The sequence below is a fragment of the Bos mutus genome, chromosome 7 (assembly GCF_027580195.1).
Source record: "Bos mutus isolate GX-2022 chromosome 7, NWIPB_WYAK_1.1, whole genome shotgun sequence".
Taxonomy (NCBI): domain Eukaryota; kingdom Metazoa; phylum Chordata; class Mammalia; order Artiodactyla; family Bovidae; genus Bos; species Bos mutus.
The window spans coordinates 76,591,608-76,605,813 of NC_091623.1; positions in this window are offsets into that span (position 1 = coordinate 76,591,608).

Genomic DNA, 14,206 nt, shown 5'->3' on the forward strand with positions numbered 1-14,206 from the left:
TCTGGCAAAACCATTTTAATTAGAACAGATCTAACCTGCAAAGCATATCTCAGGAAAACAGCAGGCCTGGAGGTGCATGGGTGTTCACAGAACGCCAGGAAGAGAGCCCTCAATCACTGGCTTCCCCGTCCAGCTCCAATTCATCCTCTTGTGCCTTGGGTGCCCTGTTCATAACACGAAAAAACTAAGAGAAGCATCCCCTTCTGGGATCTGCACAGTATTTTCCTGAGCACTATTGAAAGACTTAATCTCACAGAAGGAACAGATGCAGGAAAAATATTACTATTATTATGTGTTGTAGCCTCCTCAACATTGGCTCTTATATAAAACAGTAACTACAGGTAAACTTTAAGCATATGCCCAGAAGTGGTTTTATTTAAACAGCAGTTGTCTGAAATACGATTCTTTGGGGAATTTTCTCTCCATGACCCACACTCCATTTCCCCTGACCTCTATATAATCTTTGTTCCTTGCAGTTTTATGGTTTCACTGATGACAGTATTTAGGTTTTTTCCCTTTCTCTAAAGAATTTATAATTTAATTATTCTACTTTTTATATAACCTGTGTGTACAGATAGGAAATATGAAATGAATGTTAGCTACAGAAATATACTATGTTATGTTTAATATGATCTAATATAATTTAGATTTGGGGGACTCGTTTTACTAATGGATAACACATCATGTGTTTTCTCCCCCATTTAATATATATTTTGTTGAATTTCTGGTTTAAAAAAAAAAAGTGGTAAGGAAAGCAAAAGTCAGAAAATAGTGCTTATTTAAAAGAAGATTTACAAAAAAGATTTGGGGAGAAGGAAAGAGAGGTAGCCCATGGTTTGTAAATGAAGAAAATAAGAACATTGTAGAATCTTTGTCCTATAGGATATGATAGTAAATGCTACTTCATTCTAAGGGTGAGGGGAAAAAAATGTACTAAGACTTTGCATTCTGGAATTCAGAGGAAAAAAACGTGAAGCAATGAAAAGTCAGTAGTAAAACTGTTACAACAGGATACGTTAATTGTATATAACTATTTTTTTAGACACTAAACTCAAGTACTACACACTAAATAATAAAAAATAAACATTGTTGCATCTTTCAGTCTTCAGCAGATCAATAGTCATAAGAAAGACAGAGGAAAGCTGGCTGACCATGATGATGACAACTTTTTCTACATGATTAAAGGAACAAATATCCATTCAACATAAAGCATTTCTCAGAACAGCTGGGTAACATTACAGCTCTCTGTAATTCACATCTTTTAATGCCAAGACTTAGCAACTGAAGACTTATCAAAAAAAAAAACACGATAAATAGGCAAAATGTACAATAGTGAATATGGCCTCATCTCGAAGCAGAACAGACTTTTATCCATAAAACACTTTATGAACCATGTAAACAGTTTAGGCTCGTCCAGGCTCTTAGGTTTGCACTGAACATGCCTTACTGAAAGCTCTAAGATGTTCCAATATTCTGACCTTGAAGCTTCAAAGATTCAGTTAAGGTTCATGTAGTATTTAAATCTCAAAATAAATCTTAAATTGTTACTACCCTTTGAATCATTTCATTTTCTAAATACCGCATAGTTCCTTGAAATTCTTTGTTTTCTAAGCATCTTTTCACCAACGAAGTAAACACCCCTAAGGACTTTGCTTCTCATTCTTTCCCCTTGAAAATAAATCAGGTTGGTGTCATAGTAAATTTCCTGATGGATGATTTCTAAAAAGTTTGTGTGCACATCCCTGCTGTATTTTAGAATTACCTGCTCTCCCCACAAATATTTTCTTCCCTCTGTAGGATAGACTGTTTGGCATGAGACTGCATAATAAGGGGAGCACTCCAGGGCCTCAAATAAAGAAATTAAATCAGGTCAGCTAACAGCCCAATGTTTACCTATGGATCTTAAAATTACCAACACTGAAAAGCCCAGAGAAAAAAAGAAGATTATAACTGGCATAAAAACTCCAAGGTAGAAGCATCAGGGGCAGAATATGGCTTAGCATTTAGTTTACAAAGGATTAGCTAATTCTTCCATAAAAGGATATTTTTAATGTATACCTGAACAATAAGAAACTGTGGAAAGAGGATGGTGAGTGATGACAGAGTTACTGCCTCAACACTGGAAAGAATGGGATGGGAATTTAAGTACCAAATACCTCTGGACCACCCACCACCCACTCTATCCACAAGAATAAAGCAGCCTCTGAGGGTGATACAAAGCCCAAGGATGATTAGGAGCTAAGAAGAGATGTTTGTTGGGACGACCCAGACTTGAACCTAGAGGAGATAAAAAGACAGCTGTGATGGCTACTTTCAATCTATTCAAAAACTACAACTCTAGCAAACACAGTTAACAGCAAGCATCCTCAAGGTCAGGGGCTCCTGAAGAGTTTTTATAACCATATCCTTATGAACAGAGAATGATCTTTAGAATGAATGGTGGTCTCTAACTGGTTAGCTGGTAATTGGTGTCATATACTCATGCAAACTGAAAGAGAAGACAAAGTTGATGGGGGAACAGGTGGAAAAGAGTACCTACATGAGAAAGGAAAGTGTGAAGTAAGAGGAAAAGTATAAGAAATAAAGAAAAAAAAAGAACAAGGAGAAAATAATGATAAAAGATGGAATATAGTACAGCCCAAATTTAGTTTCAAAGAAAAACTAAAGAAATATGAAATAATTTAAAACTTTTTATAAATATAAAGTAAGTTAAAAAGAAATGTCATCTTTAGTCAACTGTAACATTAATCTAACTTAATCCTAAGTATTTAATGAAAAGAAATGTATACAATCCCTTCTATTCTCATCTGATCCTATTACTATCTCATAGGCTTCTTGTGGTTGAGGAATCACTCAATTTTTATCTATATTTTTTTAGAGCTTAAGGAAATACACAACAAAAATCCAGGCTTCATTTACACACACTGCTACTGCTAAGTCGCTTCAGTCGTGTCCGACTCTGTGCGACCCCATAGACGGCAGCCCACCAGGCTCCCCCGTCCCTGGGATTCTCCAGGCAAGAACACTGGAGTGGGTTGCCATTTCCTTCTCCAATGTATGAAAGTGAAAAGTGAAAGGGAAGTTGCTCAGTCATGTCCAACTCTTCTCGATCCCATGGACTGCAGCACACCAGGCTCCCCCATCGATGGGATTTTCCAGGCAAGAGTACTGGAGTGGGGTGCCATTGCCTTCTCTGTCATTTACACATAGGTATTTTTAAAAATCACACAATTTCTAATGCAACAGGAACTCCATATATTTTTTAAAGTAATTGCTTCAGAGTCTGCTGGTGTTTTAACTCAGACAAAAACAAAGAATGAGATGCTAAACACACTGGGGTCACTTTTTTTATGCTTTGTAGTTACATAATGGTTTAACTCTATCATCTTCAAAAATCAATTTGAGGGAGTCTGAGCTCAAAAACTCAGTGGTATGTTTGTGATCTAAAAAGTTGACCTTCATTGGCTATCCACCTTCCAAACCTCCTTGCCTGTCACCTGAAGATATGGCTCAAACTCAACCAACCAAAGGAATCCCTAAGCTACTTGTTAAAGTCCAGACTCTGAGCCCCATTTAAGAATTAATACTTCTGAGTCTAGGGTGAAGGGAAATTTGCCTTTTTAGTAAAGGTCCCAGGTGATTTTAAATTCAGCCACACTTAAGAACCACTGCCATAGGAGCAGTCCTTATAGTATAAATCATGTGTGATTTTGTTTTCTCATTTTTAGTGATATATGACAGCAAAGACATTTTGTGTCATGGGAACTATTACAATAGACATATAAAACTTTCACGAACAGCCTTTCAAAATTATGTACCAAACCATCATTTGATCACCTTTAAAAAATCTATATAGGAGCCAGATAAGTATCCTATGGGAACAAGTAGACTTGAGGGAAAAAAAAACTGCACCCCTGATTGCTTCTGAATGTAATTAAGAGTAAAGTGTTCACTCCAGCCACCTGTGAACAATCATGCTTGACATGTGACGTGGAGAGCAGTCACTTGTTTTAGACTCCACGCCAGCACTTCTGTAGATTTATGGTGATAGAGATAGAAATTCATTTCCTTAGCTTTTAGTCCAATAGAAGCTAAATTCTCAATTTACTACTTCATTACCTTTGCCAGAAAAACCAGTTGAACGCTATAAAGAGAAAATTCTTTCTTTGGTTGTGTAATATGCGGCCACAGAAGATGAAGGACTTGAAAAAACAGGAAGTGTTTTCAGCGTGGTGTCTCAAGTGGCATAAGGAAATTCTAAAAAGTAAAATTTTGGCTAATCTAAGAATTGATTACAGTGTTTGCTAAATTCCTCCAGAGCTAATAGTTACTCTCTAAAGCTTTTTAGATTGACACCTTAAAACTAATTGGCTTAGTTCTTTTTAAAGTTCATCACCTATAATTAATGAACTAAAAGACTGGGAACATGAAGATTTTCAGGTCTGCAGTTTATAATCCCTTGGATTTTAGATTTACGTGACCTTTAGCCTCTCCTTTCCTTTAAACATCACATTTAGGCAAAAAATGGAAGAGAAGTTGCTACTCATTGCATTGACCTCAGAATCCTAGTAAATAGCTGAAATGTATCTTTAGATGTTGGAGTCTCCTCGTCCCAAGCTTTCTTAATTCCTACCTAGCACTAGTATCGCTCTCTTCAACAAAACATTAATTTGCGTCTTCATTTTGCTGACGACAAAATGAAACAAAGATGGACTAAAGTCCATCTTAATATCCTCAAAAAATCATCTGCTGTGTCCAACACAGACCCAGACACTGAAAGGCAGTCTTAGGTTAAAAGATATCTCTTCATTTTTACAATGTGACTTGATTAAATGTATCCACATTATAACAGAAAATAGAATCTAAGCCTAAGTAGTAATTTTTAGAACACTATGGCAATCCTAACAAATATGATGTAAAATAATTACTATCCAACCAGTCCATTCTAAAGGAGATCAGCCCTGGGTGTTCTTTGGAAGGAATGATGCTAAAGCTGAAACTCCAGTACTTTGGCCACCTCATGTGAAGAGCTGACTCACTGGAAAAGACTCTGATGCTGGGAGGGATTGGGGGGTGGAGGAGAAAGGGATGACAGAGGATGAGGTGGCTGCATAGCATCACTGGCTCGATGGACATGAGTCTGAGTGAACTCCAGGAGATGGTGATGGACAGGGAGGCCTGGCATGCTGCGATTCATGGGGTCGCAAAGAGTCGGACACAATTGAGCGACTGAACTGAACTGAACTGAATATTAATATCATGGGCTTCCCAGTGGCTCAGTGCTGAAGAATCTGCCTGCCAATGCAGGAGACGTGGGTTTGATCTCTGGGTTGGGAAGATCCCCTGGAGAAAGAAATGGCAACCCACTCCAATATTTTTGCCTGAGAAATTCCATGGAGGGAGGAGCCTGGTAGACTACAATCCGTGGGATTGCAAAAGAGTCAGACACAACTTGGTGGCTCAACAGCAACAACAATATTATTATCTAGCTACAGTAATATTTATGTAAACCAGTTTGAGATTACTCTTCTAACAGTAAATAAAATATCAAATTAAAATAATGAATTTAATATAAAAATAAGAACAATGATTTATTGAGCACATGCTATATACCAAGCATTATTCTAGAACTTTATATACACATACTCTCTTTTTATACTCATTTTACAGGTGGAACACGTGTTTTGAGAGGTTCAGTAGTTTGCCCAATTTATCAGACTGTTTAAAAATGAAATTCAAACTTAGGTCTGTCTGACCACAAAGCTCATCTTCCTAAATATTATACCAACTCCTCTCTCCTTTCCTTAACTTTGAACACATTTTTTTTAAACATATCTTACTAGATTTGAATAAAGTTTCTTAAGAATTAAGACATGCATGTTAGCGTTCCATCTGTGGTGAAAGGAAAAGATGCTGTTTTTTATAGTCAGAAGGTCTACTTTGTTTGAAAACTGCCAGTAATTTCTTTTCAGAACCTGAACAGTCATTTGTGGACTCCGAGCTCAGTGCCTTCTCTCATAGGTGATTAGGGTGGGATGGTACTATCACCCCAGGACTCTCTGGACCGTCCAGACAAATGTTCATCCAAAGCCAACCTCAGTAGTTATAACCACCACTATCCTCCATGGGGTCCATGGCAGAACAAGTTTAACTGCTGACTTCACATTTTATAGAAGAAGAGACAGGTGTTGAGTGTACTGGCCCCCAGAACATCATAGGGTAGAATGATCTGAGATACCAGGGAAACTAGTACACAACAAATTTTGAAATTTAAGAAATTTTGTGTTACTCAGTCTTAGAATACAACCCATAAAAATTAACACAATTTTCAGTCATCACTGGGAATAAAACTTCAGCACTTCTCATTGTTTGGCAAAATTCGCCTTTATCACCACAAATTCATCAGTCAGATTTGTCTGTCAGTCCTGTGTAGTTCAGGTGATATGTATCTATATTGAAACTGGCATTATAGTTACATTAAATTTAGCTTGGGCTACCACTTTGACCTTAAAACACACCCTCCATTATACAACATACATGCACAGCCTAATGTGACATTAAATGAAACCTTAAAATCTGGCTGGCTGAATTTGCTATGAAAATGTCTCCAAAGGGAGAGATTGCCATTATCCTGAAAATAGGGACATTCTGAAATGACTTAATAGGGACAGAGATTTGAATAAAACAATAATAATGTCAGTATAATCACAATTATCTACCAGAAGAAGAATGTGACAAATAGCAAATGCTCTAAGTTGTTTGTGGTTTTGTTCTGTTTGTCTTGGTTTGGTGTGATGTGATGACGACAGGATACCCAGGGCAAATAAACGCGAGGACAGCACAAACATGGTCATGAAAGTCGAAAGCAACTACAAAGAGGAAAAATGCTTTTTTTTTCTTAAACTAAAGTTAGGGATAACCAGAGAGATTTTCCATTTATGTGTTAAGAGGCGAGACGTAAGATAAAAGAAGGGTTTGGCCCATTGCTTGGGGTAAATGGCTTAAACACTAAAAGGAAGCAGATTGCTTTTTTCTAGTAGGCTATCAAATAGGATAATCTTTGCCCTGAAAGTGTAAAACAGAGAGGGTTAAAATTGGTGCCCAAGATAAGGAAAATGATAGTAGGTAAACACTCTGCATTAATTAATAAAGCTCAGTTTCGAGCCCCATACAAATTACTTCTCAGCAAGCGGAGAAAACTTTGAAGATGTAATTGGCTATTCTGCTCTCGATTATCTTTGAGGAATCAACTGACTGAGTTTCCATGGGCAAGTGTTCCAAGGGTTCAAAGGGTAAATTTCAGACTTAGAGTCTAACTTGATACAGATACTAGCAAAGTTCCAAAATTATTCTTGAGCATTTAGAAAGGGTATAGTAGAGGACTGCACAAATATACTACAAATAAAGAATGGGACTTTAAAAATAAAAATGCTATACTGACATTGCAAGGCAAAGCTGTAGACACAGTGCAATATAATCCAAACAGAAATCTGATAATATCTCCTACAATATTCTTGTTTACAGGATGAGGATTATAATTGCTGAGATGAAAGCAAGGTTATTTATACCCTCAATCTTACTCAAGAAGCAAAAACACAAGTAATGTGCCATGTAATTCTACTGTTGACCATATCCTGATCAATGTCTATGTTAAATGGCATAAAAGGAATGTTGGAAAGTCAACTTACTGAATTGATGACAAATCTCCTGGTTTGTCCAATTGATTTAATTATAGAAGGCTAATTTCAAAAAGATTATCAGATTGGAATAATAATTAAAATGAAAACATATATACACACAAATATGTACATAAATACAAATATTTATAAAACATTCATAAAATTATTTGTTTAATAGATGAAAGGGAAAAAGTTAGGATAACTTGGTTTAAGAGTAGTTAGGATAAAAAATAACTAGAGGACTTAGTTGACTATTAGCTCACCACCTAGACAAATGAATGCAATACTAGGAAGCACATTTAGGATCAGTACCCTCTGGCTCTCTAGTTCATCTTTATCAGCAATAAAGCTGATACCTTTACTCCTCATTTATACCTGCATCAGTTTTTCAATTGGACCAAAAATCATGGGGTAGAAAGGTATTATCAAACTCATGCAACTGGGTTAAAAAGCTGATTGCCTTCTACTCTCACTGTCATTTTACAGATGAGAACACTGAGGCTTAGAAAATGTGCCTACTTACCTCAAGTCAGCCCATAAGTAAAAGCAGGACTTGAGCCTGGATCTGATCTACTCTAAAGCCTTTACCATTAACCACTATTCTCCAGTCCTCCAGGAGGAAGGAGATTATAGTCCTTTCCACATAGAACTCTTTTTTTCAGAGAAACACGGGGCAGCTGAAGTGTAGCCAAAGAAGGAAATGGGGAGAGTAGGGCTAGGGTGAAAGAGATTTGAACACTATGTAATATCAATATCAGCAAAAGGAGGCAGAAAAGGTTTACTCTGAAAGGAGGAGGAGACACAGAAAGGCCAAGGGTACTTCATCATTTCAAAGGATGGAAAACCAAAGGAGGTTGCAATGTTCTCATGGTGTAAACAGAAAGCCGATCTCCACAGGTGGAATAAATGGAAACCACGGGAGGCTGATTTTCATCAATATTTAAACAAACATTGCAGCTGAAACTACTCATGGTGGTCCAGTGGTTAAGAATCTGCCTGCTAATGCAGGAGACAGAGGTTTGATTCCTGGTCCGCGAAGATGCTACATACCACCGGGCAACTAAGCCTGTGCACCGCAACCACTGAGCTCATGCTCTGGAGCCCAGGAAGTGCAACTACTGAAGCCCACAGGCTTTAGATCCCATGAGCCACAAGAGAAGCCACTGCAATGAGGAACAGCCCCCACTCCTTGCAACTAGAGAAAGCCCATGGGCAGCAATGAAAACCCACCACAGCCATACATACATACATAAATAGAATTTTTAAAAAAATATTCCCTGCTTCTTTGAATTCCATCTAGAACAGAGGCTGTACTGTCAACTTTTAGAAGAAATGTGTGTCCTGGATTAATTTATTTACTAGAGATGAACTGAGCATCTACTAGGAACCAGGCACTCTTTTAAATGATGAGGATGCAATGTTGAACATGAGACATGGAATTCTAAAATTAAAAGTATGGTGTTGAACAAGAGGCAGGACCCTACTCTCATAAAGTTCCATTCTGGAAAGAGTGAAAAAAACACACAAGCAAATAATGAATAACTTATGATACTGATAAATGCCATGAAACAAACCAACAAGTCACGGTGATATAACAGGTAAGACCAAGGATAGAGGACTACTTTGTGCTTCCCTAGTGGCTCAGACAGTAAAGAATCCACCTGCAATGCAGGAGACCTGTGAAACCTGGGTCAGGAAGATCCCCTGGATAAAGGAAGGACAACCCACTCTAGTATTCCTGCCTGGAGAATTCCATAGACAGAGGAGCCTGGCAGTTTACAAACAGTCACATATAAATGAGCCACTAACACTTTCACTTTCAGGAGACTGCTTTAGACAATTCTCAAGAAAGTCTTCTCTGACTCAGCCACTGAAAAGAACAAAGTAATGCAGCAACATGGATGGCCATGGAGACTGCCATATGGATAAAGCAAATCACAGAGAGCAAGAAATATTGAATGACATTCTTTATTGACATGCATGCATGCTAAGTCAGTTTATTCGTGTCTGACTCTTTGTGACCCCAAGGACTGTAGCCTGCCAGGCTCCTCTGTCCATGGGATTCTCCAGGCAAGAATAAGGGAGTGGGTTACCAAGCCCTGCTCCAGGTAATCTTACCAACCCAGGGATCAAACTGACATCTCTTATATCTCCTGCATTGGCAAGTGAGTTCTTTACCACTAGCTCCACCTGGGAAGCCCCATGACATTCCTTAGATGTGGAATCTAAAGAGAAATGATACAAACTTATTTACAAAGCAGAAACAGAATCACAGACAGAGAATGAACTTATGGTTGCCTGGAGTAAAGAATGAGAAGAGATAGTGAGTTTGGGATCGACATGTACACACTGCTATATTTAAAATGGATAACCAACTGTCCAACTGTATAGGTCCTGTTGTATAGCACATGGAACTCTGCTCAATGTTATGTGGCAGCCTGATGGGAGGGGAGTTTAGGGGGGAATGGTTTTACGTATATGGATGGCTGAGTCCCTTCTCTATCCACCTGACACTGTAAATCGACTATACTCCAATACAAAACTTTAAAAAGTTTAAAACTTGAAGAAAAAAAAAATAGCTCCCAATGTGTGAATGTCCAGACTTACCTTGAATGCTGCTTCAATTTTCACATTTGATTCAGCTGTATCTGAATTACATTCTTTATTGATTTTCTTGCTGTGTATTTCTGAAGTATATCTTCTGAATAAAAGAGCAAGCTGGAAAAAAAAAAAGTATGTGTCTAATCAATAGCTATTTAAATGCAAGAGTACCCAGGATATATTGTTAAGAGGAAAAAGAAGCTGCAATATCATCTGTACTAAATAGTCTAGTTTTTTAAACTCTTTTGTATTGGGGTATAGTCAGTTAACAATGTTGTGATAGCTTCAGGTGAACAGTGAAGGGACTCAGCCACACACACACACACACACACATATATATACACACACACACACACATTTTGTCTCATTTTTATACAAACAAATAATTGCAAAAAAAAAAGTCTTCTCTAAATGACACTCTATAAAACCAAACAAAGTGTTTCATTACAAAACAGAGTTTACAAAATCTACAGGAAGAGTATTTCAGTTGGGCTAATAGCAGGGAAAAAGGTCCTTAGGCTCGAGTGGGCTTGTTGTACAGCAGGAAATTCACTATAAATAATGAGTCACAAGCTTAACTAAGAGGGTATGCTTACATTGTATTCTAATATTCTTGATTTGAAAATATGTCCTTAGCCAGTCTAAATTTCTAAATCATAGATGCAACAGAATTCAATGATATAAATGTGAAAAATTCAGGACATCAGCTGTCAATGGGAGAATAATATATTTTGCAGCAAGTCTTTAAGCTCTACTCATCAATAATTTGTCACTTATAAACCTATGGAGAGTATTAAACTTATTTTCCATTGATTGTAACACTGAATTCTTTGCTGAAAGTGCATTTTCAAAACAGATGAGAATGATGTGTTCTGGGACCCCTCTCAGCCTAGGCTCGTGGACTGAGCACCACACAGAGAGGTGGGAGCCCCCATCTAGTCCTCATGCTGCTACTGACAAAGTGTATGATGTTAAACTCAGGTCCTAATGTCTCAAGAGTCCCAAGTTTCTCCACTTGTGAAGGGAGAGGATTACAACATCTGCTTAACAAACTGATGTAAGAGGAAGATAAATCAGATGATGAAAATACAACTTGAAAATTTTCAATTATTAAACAAGACAAAGATTTAAGCGGAAATTTTACCATTATTCTGAAATAATAACAAAGAAATCCTTATTATTTTTCTATGATTTTCAGAGAATTTGAAGCCCAAAGCACGCCTGTACCAAAGAAGACATAGGAAAAGAAACAAATTGAAATGTAAGGGAAATATTGAAAGGAAAGAGACAATTGAATGGCAGGCATCCAGAGGAGAAGGGAAGAGAGAGTGTGTTGTTTAGAGTCAATACAGTGGCACAGGGAGAGTGATTTAGAACTCTGTAAAATGAAGAAGAAAACTAGGGTAAAACCATGGTGATACATCGAGAGGAGTGTACTATAGCACTAGATCCCTTAACATTTTTTTTCTATTTTTATTAAAAGGAAAATAATACCTTGATACCTATACTTTGGGTACAACTCTGTTACAGTTCACTTTTATCTGTAGAAACAGAAAATGTATGAATTTTTAAAGGTTTCATCATATTTATTCCCTGTGTTCTCTGCCAGAATGGTATTATTAAACTTCTTTTTCCTCAAAAAAGTCAGTATTATAATGTTGCAGATATAGACTTGGATCCCTCATTGCCTCACTAAAATAAATAAGCAGTCTTATTTCATAAGAACATGATGATTATACAGTTTATGAAGGCAGTGTATCACTTTCCAGGCTATGTACAGAAAAAAATGAAAATGATAAATTGAGGACTGCCAGGAGACAGACAAACACATAAAACCAATAAAAGATCAATACTTTAGAGGGTAACAGAGAATTAAGAAGGTTAAATGCAAACAAGGCTTTAAAATGCAACAAGTTTCCAAAGGCTGGTTAGTGATGATTTATGAGTGACTTTATGTAGCTCACATATTTTTGATATTCCTAAAGTCTTCATACAGTTCATGACTCCCAAAAGCCTAGGTAGAAAATGAGATCCGGAAAGACCTCTACTCAAATTTTCTACCCTTCCCACATTCTCATCACCTCCATCCCTGAAACGGTCTGAAATACTATCATGTAAGAGTCTTTTGGTTTAAACTTTATAGATTTCTAAGCATATACTGCTGCTGCTGCTAAGTCGCGTCAGTCATGTCCGACTCTGTGCGACCCCATAGACGGCAGCCCACCAGGCTCCCCCGTCCCTGGGATTCTCCAGGCAAGAACACTGGAGTGGGTTGCCATTTCCTTCTCCAGTGCATGAAAGTGAAAAGTGAAAGGGAAGTCGCTCAGTCGTGTCCGACTCTTAGCAACCCCGTGGACTGCAGCCCACCAGGCTCCTCCATCCATGGGATTTCCCAGGCAAGAGTACTGGAGTGGGGTGCCATTGCCTTCTCTGAAGCATATACTAGCAAAGGACAAACACCACGTTCTGAAAAGTCTGACTCACAAAATACTTCATCAACTCAGTTTCTTGTGAAATGAATAAGAACGAGAGGTACAGGGGAGTTGTGTTTTGGGGGGAGGTGGGAGAACCAGTGTTAGAAGACAAAGATTTGTTGGGTAGAATAAAGGATCCAGGAAAAGCGAGTCTGAGTAAATTGGCATTTAGACTTTACAAGTTTCATGATGATTTTGGATTAGAATGAGCAAGCCAAAAAAAAAAAAAAAAAGTATGCTGAGAGAGGGTATGAGAGCAGGTGTCAGAGACAAGTGTCAAAGCAGGACTTAATCTGTGTTACAATTATCCTCCAGGAAATGGTCCTGTAGTTCTGTACAATAAAGAATAATTTTTAAACTCTCATCATACAGTACTGACAACAGAGAAGAAATAAATACATGAAATTGAATGAAGAGAGTCAGACTAAGAAAAATGCCTGATAAATCATATGTTTTTAAAGGCCACGAAAAAAATTACCCTATATGCTACCTCACTAACTTGAGAGAGAGGGTATTAATACAGGTACCTCTTTAGTGTTGAGTCAGTTCTTTTAAATTATTATTTTTAAGATGCAAGAGGGGAAAGAAACAGAAAGAAGAAAATGTCAAGTTGAGGATGGGTTGAGAGCAGAGGTCCCAGGAAGAGGGAGACAAAATACGATGTCAGAAGCAGACTCAGTGGGGGGAGGGGTTATACACAGAAATCAGTCCAGAGCTGTTTGACATATTATATATATGTGCCAAGGGTAGTTTAGTGATTCTGGCAAATTCCATGGTAGCCTTTGAAACTCCTCTCTGAATAGCTCTGCTTTCTCCCATCCTCACCTTCATCAACACATTTTCACTTTTTTTTTTTCCTCCTACGCTATAGAATATGGATTCATCACAGTGATGAAATAAGACAGAATAAACACAGGACAAAATTTTTTAAATTAGACAGCAAAGTAATTAACCTTGAAAATCTATGCAGGGTGAGGGTGAGGTTTGGGAGTGGAGCCTGGGTTTCCCAGTAGGGCTGTTGACATTCATAATGCAGGAAGCCTGGGAGCATTATTACCTTTGTACCAGGGATTCAATTCCCCTCTCTCTAATTCTGTGAAAAGTTTGATAAGCGTATTTTTAAACGATTTTCCAGCTTTCTCAGCCTAATTTCTTTAAAACTGATTACCATATTCTTAATTTAAACGTGCAAGTTCATTTTCTTCAAATCTTAGAAAGAAACATGTGTGTGTAATAATGTCTTTTCATCCCTAGATATTCAAGTGCAGAAATAACTTTCCAGGCCCAAGCTGAAGCCACTCCTTCCTAGGGGGTCACTTCAGCGAACCTCGCAAAACTCAGATAACTCTCCTATCTCTGTAAATGCTCTGCTTGACCAGAAGCAGCATATCCAGTCAGCCAATTGCCAAAGGCCCAACCACCTGCGGGCCCTTTCACCTCAATCATGCCCCC